At 44.3% G+C, this 17,782-nt stretch overlaps 1 protein-coding gene across 2 annotated transcripts in view; it reads right to left on the bottom strand.

The window, feature by feature from the left end:
- The window catches only part of cpvl (carboxypeptidase vitellogenic like), a 127,187-nt gene extending 117,029 nt beyond the window's left edge, over positions 1 to 10,158 (bottom strand). Inside the window, exon 1 of one of the 2 annotated variants that reach the window (XM_070880836.1) lies at positions 9,880 to 10,158. The gene's annotated coding sequence lies outside the window, so the exon portion shown is untranslated. The remainder of the gene's footprint in view (positions 1 to 9,879) is intronic. The other variant, XM_070880835.1, reaches the window with a different exon arrangement.
- Between the last annotated feature and the right edge of the window lie 7,624 nt (positions 10,159 to 17,782).

The following is a 17,782-nucleotide window of genomic DNA, read 5'->3' on the forward strand; positions in this document are numbered from 1 at the left end:
GGCAGAAGAGATAACGCTAAGATTAACATGTCAGAATGATTAACTGTTACAAGCTGTGTGACCTGAGGACAATTACAAATAGCCAAACTGTTGAACCACAGGAGGCCCAGAGAGGCAGTTAAACAGGGCAAGGGGTCAGAAGTAACATGTTGGAGAAACTCCATTTGGTAGGAGACATAGGCGAATGATTGACTAATTCCCTTTTGCGTCACACAATCAACAATTGTGCACGCGGGCTTTATGCCAATTAAATAGCATGGGGGGCCATGCACGAGGCTGACATGCATCATTAAGTGTATAAAAAATTGCTTGGAACTTTGTATCATCGGAGAAGCCTGGCTACAGACAAACGAGCAGACGGTCTCCGCACCAGTGCAAAGTAAAGACTACTTGAATCTTTGAACTCAGACCTGGTGTTGAGTGTTTATTTTAAATACTCCACTACACCATGAAATAGAACAGGTTTTTGCTTTGGGCACCTCTTTTCAGCATCAAGTACTTAGTCAGGTTGAGCACAACCCTGATGTAGAGCAAAGCCTGCAATTCCTATTCACAGTAATCACACTGCACAAAGGCATCAACATGGGTACAGCTGCATCTTCAAAATGTCTGCTGGTTTGCAGGCTACTTATTATAATGTACAGCTACAGCACATTTGAAAACTAACCATAAATTCTGACACAGCATGTTTCACAGATATGATAAAAGCATAAAAATAACTAAGAAAAAGATAGAAGAGAGAAAATGATAAATAAGTTTTTTGAAGCAGTAGATCAAGAAAATCAAGAAACAAAAGATCAATAAAAGAATCAAGCTTTTTAATTCTGAACTTTTCAGATGTTTTACTTATTGCAATTTAAATAACAAATCCTAGCAGAATATGAGACTAGTCACCTGAGCTCCTGAGCAACCAAGAAATGCTAGCCAGATTCTCCACAACTCTGGAAAGAATGTGCATGCATGGAGAGCACTATTTTAATATGGAAATCAAAATGTCAAACTGTTAAATTCCACAGGGATTCTTTTGAATGATGGAAGTTATGAGAGATCTCTTGCCTTTATCTTAAATGCAACACTGATGTTTTTAGACTCATCTACAAATCAGCTTGGTGAATTGCTTTTGTCTCAGCAGAAGCTTGACTCTACTATTAGCATTTATCAATTTAATTTATTCTTATAAACACAATATGTTAATTAGAAAATATATAGTAAAACTTACCACAATTAATTTGAAACTAGAACAATGCCTACCAGTCCCAAATAACAGCACACAGTTTTTCTATCCTGAAGGGCCTGTTATTGGCATTGATACAATTATACTGAAAACAAATTCTGTATGGTTCATTTTCAAATGTGTTTTAGCAATTACCATAAATAAGAATGCCATAGAGAATTTAGCACAGGAGGAGACTGTACAAGTTGCAACCGGAGCTAGCCAACTAAAACCACAAAGGTTCCTGGATATAATACAATTACAACAGTTAAACATTAGATTAGAATATGCACTAATCTTCAAGAGGTTGGAATGGAATCCTGGCACCATCATCGATACAGAGCTAAACAAACAATATAACAAGTATACATTGTTCTAATAAATTCAATACAAACCGAGTTCAAAACAAGTGACAATCTCAATAAGCCATTCCTTGTACTAAACTGACAATGCCACTGATGTCCTTCCCTTCCAATGTAATCATAATACTCAGTATTAACAGTTAGCCCTGCCTGGACGATGGGAACTTTGTATAGCTAAGCTTTTAACTGTAGTGCTAAGCACCAGTCCTGGTACATTGAATGGGAAGTGGGGGCAAAGTGCTCTGACAAATACAGCTCTTAAGAAATACTAACAAGTATATAAACTAAACAACATGTGCTGTTGTGGTGACAAAATGTCCTCAGCTTTTCATAGGTAAATATTATAGATGTTCAGCCATCATTACATACGATTACATAGGATGTACAGCACAGAAACAGGCCATTCGGCCCAACCAGTCCATGCCGGCGTTTATGCTCCACTCAAGCCTCCTCCCGTCTTTCCTCATCTAAATCGATCAGCATAACCCTCTATTCTCTTCTCCCTCATATGCTTGTCTAGCCTCCCCTTAAAAGCATCTATATTATTTGCTTCAACCATTCCCTGTAGTAGCGAATTCCACATTCTCACCATTCTTTGGGTAAAGAAGTTTCTTCTGCATTCCCTATTGGATTTCTTGATGACTATCTTATATAGATGGCCTCTAGTTATGCTCTTCCCACAAATGGAAATATTTTCACTGTATCCATCTATCAAAACCTTTCATAATTTTAAAGACCTCTAAAATTATGAAAGGTTTTGATAAAGGTCTCACTGTATCCACTCTATTAGGTCGCCCATCAGACGCATTTTTTTCAAGAGGAAAGAACCCAGCATGTTCGTCCTTTCCTGATTTGTACACCCTCGCATTTCTGGTATCATCTTTGTACATCTTCTCTGCACCGTCTCCAGTGCCTTTATATCCTTTTTATAATATGACGACCAGAACTGAACGCAGAACTCTAAGGGCCCAAGTTTCGGGCCATGCCTAAAACGGCACAGCCCGGACCTGGACGCCCGTTTTTCGCGCCACAAAGTGTGCCTAAAAAAAACTTACCTATTCTCCGGCTCCCTGCAGGCCTTCTGGAGCTGGGCACAGCGCAACACGAGCTGTAGGGGGCGGAGGCAGGTCCCTGCGCTGAAAACAGTGCCGGGGCCTCGGCACATGCGCGCTACCATAGCTCCAGGTGCCCAAAACTGGGGGAGGGGCCCGAAGCATGCAGCCCCTAGCCCTGGCCAAATGGCCTCACTGGGGCTGCGTGAATAAGGCTCCTCCCACCCGACCAGATCTCCGCACCACCCCCCCCCCCCCCCCCCGCGACTCTCTCTCTCTCTCTCTCCCCCCGACTCTCTCTCTCTCTCTCTCTCTCTCTCTCTCTCCTCCCCCACTCCCCCCGACTCTCTCTCTCTCTCTCTTCCCCCACCCCCCCCGACTCTTTCTCTCTCTCTCTCTCTCTCTCTCCCCCCCCCCCGACTCTCCCCCCAACCCCCCAGACCTCCGCGGCTCTCCCCCCCCCCGAGACCCGACGCCACCTACCTGTAAATCCAGCCCGAAGTCTTGGGCCCGGCCGTTCAGCTTCCTTCTCTCCCTCCCTCCCTCCTTCCTCTCTCTCCCCCACCTCCCCGGACCTCTGCGGCTCTTCCTCCCCCCCCCGGACCTCCGCGACCCCCCCACCCCTTCCCCCCGGACCTCCGCGACACCTCACCTCCCCCCCCTCTCCCCTCCCCTCCTCCCCCCCACCCCCTCCTCCACCTCCCCCCCACCCCCCCCCTCTCCCCCCCACCACTCCCCTCTCCCCTCCCCCCCACTCCACTCCCCTCCCCTCCCCTCCCCCCACCCCCTCCTCCCCTCTCCCCTCCCCCCACCCCCTCCTCCCCTCCCCCCCACTCCACTCCCCTCCCCTCCCCTCCCCCCACCCCCTCCTCCCCTCTCCCCTCCCCCCACCCCCTCCTCCCCTCTCCCCTCCCCCCACCTCCTCTCCCCTCTCCCCCCCCGGACCTCCGCGACACCCCACCCCACCCCCCCCCCCCCGGACCTCCGCGACACCCCACCCCACCCCCCCCCCCCCCCGAGACCCGACGCCACCTACCTGTAAATCCAGCCCGAAGTCTTGGGCCCGGCCGTTCAGCCTCCTTCTCTCCCTCCCTTCTCCCCCTCCATCCTCTCTCCCTTCTCCCCCCCCTTATCTTTCTCTCCTCCCCACTTCTCCTCCTCCTCCTCCTCCTCTCCTCTCCTCCTCCTCCTCCTCCTCTCCTCCTCCTCCTCCACCTCCACCCGTCCACCTCCCCCCAATCCCCCTCCATCCCCCGCCCCACCCCCTCCCCCCAATCCCCCTCTCCCCACCTCCTCCTCCCCACCCTCCTTCTCCCCCCCCACCCCCCACCTCCTCCTCCCCACCACCCCCAATTCCCCCTCCACCCCACCCCACCCCCCGCTCCCTCCCCTCCACCCTACCCCCCCCACCTCCCCCCCAATATCTCCCCCCCATCCCCCTCCCCTCTCCTCACCCCACCTCCTCCTCCCCACCCCCCTTCTCCCCCCCAATTCCCCCACCCCTCCCCTCCCCCCCAATTCCCCCACCCCTCCCCTCCCCCCCCCCCAATTCCCCCACCCCTCCCCTCCCCTCCCCTCGCTGTCAGAAACACAGACACTGACAGACAGACAGAGAGATAGAGGCACTGACAGACACACACTAGGGGGGACGTCCCAGCATGCTGTTGGAGGACTCCCGGTGCTGCAGTCGGTAAGTAGAAAATGTTTTATTTATTGATTTTTTTAAAATTTTATTAATTTTTTTTGATTGATTGGTTGATTTATTGATGTATTTATCATTTATTATTGATGATGGCTCTTTATTTGTAAAACTGAAGTGTTTAATGTTTGTAAACTTCCCTTTAAACCCTAGCCCCCCCCCCCTTTTCCTACACCTAATTTGTAACCTACGCCTGATTTTCTAAAGTGTAGACAAGGTTTTTTCGAACATACAAAAATCTTCACTTACTCCATTCTAAGTTAGTTTGGAGTAAGTTTTCACTGACGAAACTTTGAAAACAGGTGTAAGTGGCCGGACACACCCATTTTTGAAAAAAAAATTCTGTTCCAAAGTGAAACTGTTCTAACTGACTAGAACTGGAGCAAACTAAATGCCGAGAATTCAAATTTCTAAGATACTCCATTCTAAACCAGTTGCTCCAAAAGATCAGGAGCAACTCAGGCCGAAACTTGACCCCCATGTGTGGTCTAACCAAGGTTCGATACAGGTTTAGCATAACTTTCCTACTTTTCAATTCTATTTCTCTAGAAATAAACCCTAATGCTTTGTTTGCTTTTTTTTTTAAAATGGACTTGCTAACCTGTGTCGTAACTTTTAATGATTTGTATATTTGTACTTCCAAGATCCCCTTGTTTCCCACCTAGACTCGCACCCTCCAAGTAATAAGTGACCTCCCTATTCTTCCTACCAAAATGTAATATCTCACATTTATCTGTGTTGAATTTCATTTGCCAATTATATGCCCATTCTGCAAGTTTATTAATGTCTCCTGTACTTTGTTGCATCCTCCGCAGTATTGACTATCTCCCCAATTTGGTGTCATCCGCAAATTTAGAAATTGTGTTTTTGATTCCAAAGTCTAAATCGTTTATGTAAATTGTGAACAGCAGTGGTCCCAGCACTGATCCTGTGGAACACCATTACCCACCTTCTGCCACTGTGAATAGCAACCTTTTACCCCTACTCTCTGCTTTCTGTCTAGAAGCCAGCTAACGATCCATTCTGCTACTTATCCCGACTCCACATTCTCTGACCTTGTTCATCAGTCTATTATGGGATACCTTATTGAAGGCCTTTTGAAAATCTAGACAGATTACATTTACTGTATTACCATTGTCTACTCTCTCTGTTACCTCTTCAAAAAATTCAATGAGGTTGGTCAAGCAAGTTTTTCCCTTTTGAAATCCATGCTGACTATTCATTATTATATTTTTGATTTCTAGATGTTTTTCTATTTTTTCCTTTAGTAGGGATTCCATTATTTGTTTTACCACCGATGTTAAGCTGACTGGTCTATAATTCCCTGGACCTGTTCTATTCCCCTTAAATATAAGTATTACATTAACTATCCACCAGTCCGCTGGCGCTACACCTTTTTGTAATTAATTATTAAATATGTGTAGTAATGCCTCTGCTATCTCGTCCCTAGATTCTTTTAAAATGCATGGATGCAATCCATCTGGACCAAGGGTTTTATCCTCTTTGAGTTTGATTAGTTTATTTAATATATCCCCTCTTTTTATTTTAAATGCACTTATCTCATTACTAATCTCATGTCCACCTGTTCGACCTCCCTGGTAAATACTGAAGAAAATAATTATTTCATATTTCTGCCATCTCTCCATCATTATCTGTGATATAATCCTGCCTATCCCTTAATGGCCCTATTCCCATCCCAACCTTCCTTTTTTTATTGATGTGCCTGTAAAATATTTTACTATTTTGTTTTATGTTCCTTGGATAATTTAATTTCAGAGTTCCTCTTTGCCTTCCTAATTGTTTTTTTTGACTTCGCTCCTAATCTTTTCATATTCTCCCTCATCATGCACTCCCGTGCTGTCTGTACTTCCGTGCTGTCTGTACTTCATGTATGCCTCTTTCCTTACCCTCAATTGTTCCCTTACGGCTTTATTCATCTATGGAGTCTTATTAGTCTTTAGTTTGTTCTTTCCTTTTAATGGAATATATTGTTCCTGCACTCTGTTGAACACCATTTTAAATGTTTCCCATTGATGTTGTACACCGTTGTTTGCCAATATTGTTGCCCATTTTATTTTCCCAAGTTCTATTCTCAGCCCCTCAAAATCAGCTTTTCTCCAACCTATTACCTTGGTTTTTGTCATACTGATGTCCTTCTCAATAATCATCTTAAAGCGTATATATTATGGTCACTATTGCCAAAACGTTCCCCTACTTTTACTTCTCTTATCTGCTCTGTTTCATTGTACACATTGTCGGAACTTCATTCCCTTATCCCCTCTTCTGTCCAATTAATATTGGGGTATTGAAATTCCCCATGATTATTATTCTATGTTTTTTACTCATTTTCCTAAATTTGACTGCATATTTCTTCCTTCACCTCCCTTCAACTAATAGGTGGTCTGTAGACAACGCCTATTAGTGTGATTGATCCTTTATTTATAGAATCATAGAAAAATTATGACACAGGAGGCCATTCGGCCCATCGTGTTCGCGCCAGTCGAAAAAGAGCTACCCAGCCTAATCCCACCTTCCAGCATAGCCCGGTAGATTACAGCTCTTTAATTGCACATCCAAGTACTTTTTAAATGTGATGAGGGTTTCTGTCTCTACCACCCTTGCAGGCAGTGAGTTCCAGATTCCCACCACCCTCTGGGTGAAGAAATGTTTCCTCATCTCCCCTCTAATCCTTCTACCAACTACTTTAAATCTATGCCCCTAGGTTACTGACCCCTCTGCCAAGGGAAATAGGTCCTTCTTATCCACTCTATCTCGGCCCCTCATCATTTTATAAACCTCAATTAAATCTGCCCTCAGCCTCCTCTGTTCCAAGGAAAATAACCCTAGCCTATCCAATCTTTCCTCATAGTTAAAGTTTTCCAGTCCTGGCAACATCCTCAAAAATCTCCTCTGCACCCTTTCTAGTGCAATCACATCCTTCCTGTAATGTGATTACCAAAACTGCACATAGTACTCAAGCTGTGGCCTAACTAGTGTTGTATACAATTCTAGCAAAACTTCCCTGCTCTTGTATTCTGCGCCTCGACTAATAAAGGAAAGCATTCCGTATGGCTTTTTAACTACCTTATCGACTTGTTCTGCAACCTTTAAGGATCTGTGGACATACACTCCAAGGTTCCTCTGTTCCTCCACACCTCTCAGTATCCTCCCATTTATTGTGTATTTCCTTGCCTTGTTGCCCCTCCCCAAATGCATTACCTCACACTTTTCCGGGTTGAATTCCATTTGCCACTTTTCTGCCCAACTGATCAGTTTATCGATACCTTCCTGCAGTCTAGAGCTTTCCTCCTTACTGTCAACCACACGGCCACTTTTTGTATGATCTGCAAACTTCTTTATCATGTCCCTTACATTTAAGTCTAAATCATTAATATATGCTATAAAAAGTAAGGGACCAAGTACTGAGCCCTGTGGAACCTCACTGGAAACAGCTTTCTAGTCACAAAAACTCCCCTCAACCATTACCCTTTGCTTCCTGCCACTGAGCCAATTTTGGATCCAATTTGCCACTCTCCCTTAGATCTCATGGGCTTTTACTTTTTTGATCAGCCTACCATGTGGGACCTTATCAAAAGCCTTGTTAAAATCGATGTAAACTACATCACACGCACTGCCCTCATCGTCCCTCCTTGTTACCTCCTCAAAGAACTCAATCAAATTCGTCAAGAGTTTTGAATGAGCTCATGTTTACAGAGGGTGCAATGTAAGAGAATGGCCAGGAGAGCATTGGAATAGTCAAATCTAATGGTAACAAAGGCATAGATGAGGGTTTCAGCACCAGATGAGCTGAGGCAGGGTGGAGTCGGTTGGTGTTAGAGGTGGAAGTAGGAGGTCTTGGTGATGGAGAGAACATGGCGATGGAAGCTCAACTCAGGGTAAAATAGGACACCAAGGTTGCAAACGGTCTGTTTCAGCCTCATACAATGGCCAGGGAGAAGGATAGAGTTGGTGGCTAGGTAATGGAGTTTGTGGCAGTGACCAAAGACACCGGCTTCAGCCTTACCAATATTTAATTGAAAGAAATGTCTGCTCATCTAATGCTGGATGTTGGACAAGGAGCATGACAAATCAGAGACAGTGGAAACGTAGAGTCTGTGTGTATTGCTGTGTATTATAAAATTGATAAAACTACACAAAAACATCAGTTAGAACTTAAATTGATGATCGTTTTGTGGAATCAGTGGAATTTACTTGGTGTTTCTCATTGCAGTTGATACTGTAGAATCACAGGAATAATTGTATTTAAACATTATTTATGCTTAAATTTTTGTTCTTTTGTTCTTCTTTAGATTTATGTTATATTGCAATGCGTTTCACTGATCGCTTTGTATTCCCCCAAAAATGACAGATTTTATTTGGCACTTGTCAATACTGAAACACCCAATTAAGGTAAATACAGTAACATTTGCAGTGGGCAGATGTCACATGATCAAATGCCATGTGATCAAGGATCATGTGATCAAGCACATGATGAAGCATCACATGATGAAACCTCCAGGAATATTTTCAACCAGAGGTGGCAATCCTAATGAGACTTGGACAAAGTGCCCAGGGTTGTAGGAATTCGTGGAAAGAAAAAAAAAACAAAAAAGGGGGCACTTGAAAAGTTTTTGGAGTGTTCCCGCCTTTAAATCAGGGGGCATTTCATTATTTGTTTCTACAAAAATAGTTGTAGGCATTCGTGGAACTAATCCCCAGAATGAGACACCATCTTCAAATAGAAAAAAAGTTTCGTAACTGTTACTACACCTTCACTACTACTATTGTAATGCTGGACGCTAGTTACAGTAGCATGTTACTGTCATACATTGTAATGAAATGGCTTTTAAACTTTAACCCCAATCGTGGGGTTGATCAATTCACTTATTTCCCGCAGTATTTACATTTTAAGCACAAAAAGCCCCTTAGACTGTCCCAAAAGCACCGACGCTGCTCCAGTGCAACAGCCTCCCACCGACCCATTCCCCAGGAAGCCTCCCTTGTACAGGCAGGATACCACCGGTAACTCAACGGAAAAGTGCAAATTCAAGTGATTCCATTCAGCCCAATCGCTAGGTGGACAGAAGTGGAAGAGGAAAATATCTCGGCCAGTGAGTCCATATATAAACAGCCTTTGCATCTGCTCTCCCCACACACAACCTGCCAGTATTGTGTGTCTGGGCTCACACAACACTTGTATTTAAATAGCGCCTTTAACGCAATAAAGCGTCCCAAGGCGCAAAACAGGAGTGTGAAAAGACAAACATTTGACACACTGGGAGAATGAGGCAGAAGGCGACCACCAGTCATGGCAGCACACACTGGTGGAGGGACATCGCCTTCGGGGGCGGGGGGCTGAAATAGGGAAACTAGAGGGAAATGAGAAAGTCAAGAATTCTCACAAAGAGAACGGGAAACCTTGGGTTCGTAGCCCAGGATATAAGCGGCATCGCGCCCCTTTCAATCACAACATTAAACCCGATCCCTTACTCGGTGGGACTGAACGCGGGACGACCCTGTACCAATGGGGCTGACAGATACTATCACACTCACCCGGGTTTTCGAAGACCAAGAGCTGCGGCCTCTCACCCCAAGCTGCCGGGCTGCTTCCTCTTCAGTCGGCAGCTTCCTGTGCCACACTCCGGGCCTGGGAGATTGCACAAGGGCAAGGCGGGGTGCTGAACCCAGGTCACGGGGAGCGGCGGCGGGGCTCCGGAGATCTCAGGCAGTCCGGGTGGTAGGGCATCCGTTCACACAAACACAGTCCAGCAGGGCTCACATGACACTAGCTTCATTTTCAGAGCTAGCCAGCTACCTCCACCACTCTAAAAATATCTGACATCGCAGACACCCAATGTTCTGATACTAAATTGGGCAGATAAACCGCATTTCAGGGTCAAACAGCAACAACTATTTGTATTGATGTAATGCCATCAACAAAAAAAGACCCAAGACACTACGCAAACAAATGTAAATAAGATAAACAGACCCCGAGGTCACAAAAGCACAGATTAGGAAAGTTAACAAGACTTGATCAAAGAGATGGATTTTAAGAAGGTTTTTAAAGGTGGGCAAATAATGTTAAACGGTAGACAAATTTGGGGAGTGGGGTCAAAGTGGCTGAAAGCTTTGCCACCAGAAAAACAAAGGCCCTGAATGTGTAGTTCCTGCGAGCGCGTATGAGGTGCACACGCGCCCATAGGGACCCTGCAAGTTCCAAGTTTACGCATGCGCATGCGCCTAGACCTGGAACTTACGATCTGTCAGCATCCGGAAGTAAAGAGCCTCCATGGGCGGAGAGTTGGGCTATTTGCCCAATGTCTGCCCAGCGAATACCCTTGAAATACTTCCGACTGATAAAAGCAGGTGTAAGGCCTGCTTTAATCAGCGTGACTTTTAAAGAACAGAAATATATATTTCAATAATTTAAACATTTGAAACATAGAAACATAGAAAATAGGTGCAGGAGTAGGCCATTCGGCCATTCGAGCCTGCACCACCATTCAATATGATCATGGCTGATCATGCAACTTCAGTACCACATTCCTGCTTTCTCTCCATACCCCTTGATCCCTTTAGACATAAGGGCCACATCTCACTCCCTTTTGAATGTATCTAACGAACTGGCCTCAACAACTTTCTGTGGTAGAGAATTCCACAGGTTCACAATTCTCTAAGTGAAGAAGTTTCTCCTCATCTCGGTCCTAAATGGCTTACCCCTTATCCTTAGACTGTGACCCCTGGTTCTGGACTTCCCCACCATCGGGAACATTCTTCCTGCATCTAACCTGTCCAATCCCATCAGAATTTTATATGTTTCTATAAGATCCCTTCTCATTCTTCTAAATTCCAGTGAATATAAGCCTAGTCGATCCAGTCTTTCTTCATATGTCAGTCTTACCATCCCATGAATCAGTCTGGTGAACCTTCGCTGCACTCCTTCAATAGCAACAATGTCCTTCCTCAGATTAGGAGAACAAAACTGTACACAATATTCAAGGTGTGGTCTCACCAAGGCCCTGTACAACTGCAGTAAGACCTCCCTGCTCCTATATTCAAATCCCCTCACTATGAAGGCCAGCCTGCTGTACCTGCATGCCTACCTTCAATGACACCCAGGTCTCATTGCACCTCCCCTTTTCCTAATCTGTCACCATTCAGATAATGTTCTGCCTTCCTGTTTTTGCCACCAACGTGGATAACCTCACACTTATCCACATTATACTGCATCTGCCATGCATTTGCCCATTCACCAAACCTGTCCAACTCCCCTTGCAGCCTCCTAGCATCCTCCTCACAGCTCGCACTGCCACCCAGCTTAGTGTTATCTGCTAACTTAGAGATATTACATTCAATTCCCAGCACTGAACCCTGCGGCACCCCACTAGTCACTGCCTGCCATTCTGAAAAGGACCGGTTTATTCCCACTCTTTGCTTCCTGTCTGCCAGTCAGTTCTCTATTCACGTCAATACATTACCCCCAATATCATGTGTCTTAATTTTGCACACTAATCTCTTGTGTGGGACCTTGTCAAAAGCCTTTTGAAAGTCCAAATACACCACATCCACTGGTTCTCCCTTATCCACTCTACTAGTTACATCCTCAAAAATCATATTAAATAAGTTAAGTTTATTTTTAGACCCTTTACATAAGAACATAATAGGAGCAGGAGTAGGTCTTTAGCCCCTCGAGCCATCTCCTCCATTTAATGAGATCATGGCTGATCTTCTGCCTCAAATCCACTTGCCTGCACTATCCCTATATCCCTTGATTCCCTTAAAATCCCCTTTAAAATATGTACATTTATTTTTCAAAAAATACATTTTTTGTTTTAAATAATTAATTAAATTCCATTTTGATTAAATTTAAATATGTGATTTGAATTTTTTTTTATGCCAGGAAGGGACAGAATGTATAAATATAAAGGTGAATCAGAAAGTGGGATCAAAGCAGAAAAAAAGGGTAAAAAAACAAATTTAAAAGCTCTTTATCTAAATGCACGTAGCATTCGTAACAGAATAGATGAGTTGACGGCACAAATAGATACAAATGGGTATGATCTGATAGCCATTACAGAGACGTGGTTGCAAGGCGACCAAGACTGGGAACTAAATATTCAGGGGTGTTTGACAATTCGGAAGGACAGACAGAAAGACAGACAGAGGTGGGGTAGCACTGTTAATAAAGGATGAGATCAGTGTGCCAGTGAGAAACAATATTGGCTCAGAAGATCAAGAATTTGAATCAGTTTGGGTGGAGATAAGGAATAATAAGGGGAAAAAGTCGCTGGTGGGCGTGGTTTATAGGCCCCCTAACAGTAGCTACACTGTTGAAAGGAGTATAAATCAAGAAATAATGGAAGCTTGTAATAAAGGAATTGCAATAATCATGGGGATTTTAACCTTCATATAGATTGGACAAAGCAAATTGGCCAGGGTAGCCTTGAGGAAGAGTTCATAGAGTGTATCCGGGATAGTTTCCTTGAACAGTATGTTGCGAAACCAACCAGGGAGCATAGAAACATAGAAACATAGAAAATAGGTGCAGGAGTAGGCCATTCGGCCCTTCGAGCCTGCACCGCCATTCAATGAGTTCATGGCTGAACATGCAACTTCAGTACTCCATTCCTGCTTTCTCGCCATACCCCTTGATCCCCCTAGTAGTAAGGACTACATCTAACTCCTTTGTGAATACATTTAGTGAATTGGCCTCAACAACTTCCTGTGGTAGAGAATTCCACAGGTTCCCCACTCTCTGGGTGAAGAAGTTTCTCCTCATCTCGGTCCTAAATGGCTTACCCCTTATCCTTAGACTGTGACCCCTGGTTCTGGACTTCCCCAACATTGGGAACATTCTTCCTGTATCTAACCTGTCTAAACCCATCAGAATTTTAAACTTTTCTATGAGATCCCCTCTCATTCTTCTGAACTCCAGTGAATACAAGCCCAGTTGATCTAGTCTTTCTTGATATGTCAGTCCCGCCATCCCGGGAATCAGTCTGGTGAACCTTCACTGCACTCCCTCAATAGCAAGAATGTCCGTCCTCAAGTTAGGAGACCAAAACTGTACACAATACTCCAGGTGTGGTCTCACCAAGGCCCTGTACAACTGTAGTAACACCTCCCTGCCCTGTATTCAAATCCCCTCGCTATGAAGGCCAACATGCCATTTGCTTTCTTAACCGCCTGCTGTACCTGCATGCCAACCTTCAATGACTGATGTACCATGACACCCAGGTCTCATTGCACCTCCCCTTTTCCTAATCTGTCACCATTCAGATAATAGTCTGTCTCTCTGTTTTTACCACCAAAGTGGATAACCTCACATTTGTCCACATTATACTTCATCTGCCATGCATTTGCCCACTCACCTAACCTATCCAAGTCACTCTGCAGCCTCATAGCATCCTTTTCGCAGTTCACACTGCCACCCAACTTAGTGTCATCCGCAAATTTGGAGATACTACATTTAATCCCCTTGTCTAAATCATTAATGTACAATGTAAACAGCTGGGGCCCCAGCACAGAACCTTGCGGTACCCCACTAGTCACTGCCTGCCATTCTGAAAAGTACCCATTTACTCCTACTCTTTGCTTCCTGTCTGACAACCAGTTCTCAATCCAAGTCAGCACACTACCCCCAATCCCATGTGCTTTAACTTTGCACATTAATCTCTTGTGTGGGACCTTGTCGAAAACCTTTTGAAAGTCCAAATACACCACATCAACTGGTTCTCCCTTGTCCACTCTACTGGAAACATCCTCAAAAAATTCCAGAAGATTTGTCAAGCATGATTTCCCTTTCACAAATCCACGCTGACTTGGACCTATCATGTCACCTCTTTCCAAATGCGCTGCTATGACATCCTTGATAATTGATTCCATCATTTTACCCACGACTGATGTCAGGCTAACCGGTCTATAATTCCCTGTTTTTTCTCTCCCTCCTTTTTTAAAAAGTGGGGTTACATTGGCTACCCTCCACTCCATAGGAACTGATCCAGAGTCTATGGAATGTTGGAAAATGACTGTCAATGCATCCGCTATTTCCAAGGCCACCTCCTTAAGTACTCTGGAGCGGGCTATCTTAGATCTGTTTCTGGGTAATGAGACAGGATTAATACATGATCTTGTGATAAAGGATCCTTTAGGATTGAGTGAATATAACATGGTTGAATTTCAAATTCAGTTGGTGGGTGAGAAAGATGGTTCTCAAACCAGTGTCCGTTGCTTAAATAAAGGAGACTACAAAGGTATGAGGGCAGAGTTGGCTAAAGTGGACTGGGAAAATAGATTAAAGTATGGGATGGTTGATGAGCAGTCGCAGATATTTAAGGAGATATTTCATAACTCGCAACAAAAATATATCGCAATGAGAAGGAAAGACTGTAAGAGAAGGGATAACCATCCGTGGCTAACTAAGGAAACAAGGGATTGTATCAAATTGAAAACAAGAGCATACAATGTGACCAAGACTAGTGGGAGGCCAGAGGATTGGGAAACTTTTAAAAGTAAGCAAAGAATAACTAAAAAAATGATAAAGAAAGGGAAGATAGATTATGAAAGTAAACTAGCACAAAATATAAAAACAGATAGTAACAGTTTCTACAGATACATAAAAAGGAAAAGATGGCTAAAATAACTGTTGGTCCCTAGAGGATGAGACTGGGGAAGTAATAATGGAGAACAGGGAAATGGAAGAGACGTTGAACAAATATTTTGTATTTGTCTTCACGGTAGAAGACACTAAAAACTTGGCAATAGTGGATAATCAAGGGGCTATAGGGAGGAAGGAACTTAATACAATCACTATCACTAATGAAGTAGTACGCGGTAAAATAATGGGACTAAAGGCGGACAAGTCCCCTGGACCTGATGGCTTACATCCTAGGGTCTTAAAAGAAGTGGCTGCAGAGATAGTGGATGCATTGGTTGTAATCTACCAAAATTCCCTGGATTCTGAGGCGGTCCCAGCGGATTGGAAAACCGCAAATGTAACACTCCTATTTAAAAAAGGAGGCAGACAAAAAGCAGGAAACTATAGACAAGTTAGCCTAACATCTGTCGTTGGGAAAATGCTGGAGTCCATTATTAAGGAAGCAATAGCAGGACATTTGGAAAAACATAACTCAATCAAGCAGATGGTTTCATGAAAGAAAAATCATGTTTGACAAATTTGCTGGATATCTTTGAGGATGTAACGTGCAGGGTGGATAAGGGGGAACCAGTTGATGTGGTGTATTTAGATTTCCAAAAGGCATTCAATAAGGTGCCACATCAAAGGTTACTGCACAAGATAAAGTTCACTGGGTTGGGGGTAATATATTAGCATGGATAGAGGATTGGCTAACTAACAGAAAACAGAGAGTCGGGATAAATGAGTAATTTTCCGGTAGGCAAACAGTATCTAGTGGGGTGCCGCAGGGATCGGTGCTGGGTCCTCAACTATTTACAATCTATATTAATGACTTAGATGAAGGGACCGAGTGTAATGTAGCCAAGTTTGCTGATGATACCAAGATGGGTGGGAAAGCAAACTCTGAGGAGGACACAAAAATCTGCAAAGGGATATAGACAGGCTAAGGGAGTGGGCAACAATCTGGCAGATGGAGATGGAGATGAATGTGGGAAAATGTGAGGTTATCCATTTTGGCAGTAAAAATAGAAAAACAAATTACAATTTAAATGGAAAAAAATTGCAAAGTGCTGCAGTATAGAGGGACCTGGGGGGCCTTGTGCATGAAACACAAAAAGTTAGTACAGCAAGTAATCAGGAAGGCAAATGGAATGTTGGTCTTTATTGCAACGGGGATAGAGTATAAATGCAGAGAAGTCCTGCTACAACTGTACAGGGTATTGCTAAGGTCACACCTAGAGTACTGCATACAGTTTTGGTATTTGTATTTAAGGAAGGATATACTTGTTTGAAGGATGTTCAGAGATGGTTCACTAGATTGATTCCGGAGATAAGGGGGTTGACTTATGAAGATAGGTTGAGTAGGTTGAGCCTATACACATTGGAGTTCAGAAGAATGAGAGATGATCTTATCGAAACATATAAGATCATGAGGGGGCTCGACAAGGTGGATGCAGAAAGGATATTTCCACTCATAGAGGAAACTAAAACTAGAGGACATAGTCTCAGAATAAGGGGCCGCCCATTTAAAACTGAGATGAGGAGGAATTTCTTCTCTCAGGTTGTAAATCTATGGAATTCTCTGCCCCAGAGAGTTGTGGAGGCTGGGTCATTGAATATATTTAAGGTGGAGATAGACAGAGTTTTGAGTGATAAGGGAATAAAGGGTTGTGGGGAACGGCAGGGAAGTGGAGCTGAGTCCATGATCAGATCAGCCAGGATCTTATTGAATGACGGAGCAAGCTCAATGGGCCAAATGGCCTAATCCTGCTCCTATTTCTTATGTTATGTTCTTATTGCAAGGGGGATAGAGTATAAAAGCAGAGAAGTCCTGCTACAACTTTACAGGGTGTTGGTGAGGCCACACCTCGAGAACTGTGAACAGTTTTGGTCTCCGTATTTAAGGAAGGATATACTTGCATTGGAAGCTGTTCAGTGACAGATCACTAGATTGATTCCAGAGATTAGGGGATTGACTTATGAAGATAGGTTGAGTAGTTTGGGCCTATACACATCTAAGTTCAGAAGAATGAGAGGTGATCTTATCGAAACATATAAGATAATGAGGGGGCTCGACAAGGTGGATGCAGGGAGAATATTTCCACTCAGAAAGGAAACTAAAACTAGGAGACAAAGGCCCCAAGTTTCGTCCCGCGGCGAAAACGGCGCACCTCCGAGCTGGGCGCCTGTTTTTCACGCCGAAAACTGCGCTTAAAAAAAACTCCCATATTCTCGAGCTCCTTGGAGCTCGATGTCTGCTTGGCACGGCGCGCTCTTCGCAGCAGGGGGCGGAGCCTAACACTCGCAGCGATTTTCTAAGTAGCAGGGGGCGGGTACTATTTAAATTAGCCTTCGTGGTGCCGGCAATCCTGCGTGTGCGCGTTGGAGCGTGCGCGCATGCGCAGTCTCACACAAACATTGGCACTCGGCCATTTTTAAAAGGACTGCAGAAAAAGTGAAGATTTGTTTCTTGGACCCCTGCAAAGGCTTGTAATTTAATTTTTTTGATATTTCTGTGTGTGAGGGAGTGCTTTTAGCAGCATTGCTGAATAAATCACCTGCTGAAATCAGTGAGTTCAGCTTTTCCCTGCTAAACTTGCAGAACCGGTGCGGCATTGGTGCATGCAAATTAAGTACGTGGTGTTGACAATGCAGCACCCATTCTGCAAATTTAAATATAAAACTGTCGATGTGGCTGCCTCTCCCTGTCCAAATGGCCTCAGTCCCCCTCAAAGCTCGAAAGCTGCTGCTGTATCTTCGGCTGCCATCGAGCCACTGACGCCGCCCCTAAAGCGTGGCCGAATGGCCTCAAGCACCATA

The sequence above is a fragment of the Pristiophorus japonicus genome, chromosome 5 (assembly GCF_044704955.1).
Source record: "Pristiophorus japonicus isolate sPriJap1 chromosome 5, sPriJap1.hap1, whole genome shotgun sequence".
In the NCBI taxonomy this organism is placed as follows: domain Eukaryota; kingdom Metazoa; phylum Chordata; class Chondrichthyes; family Pristiophoridae; genus Pristiophorus; species Pristiophorus japonicus.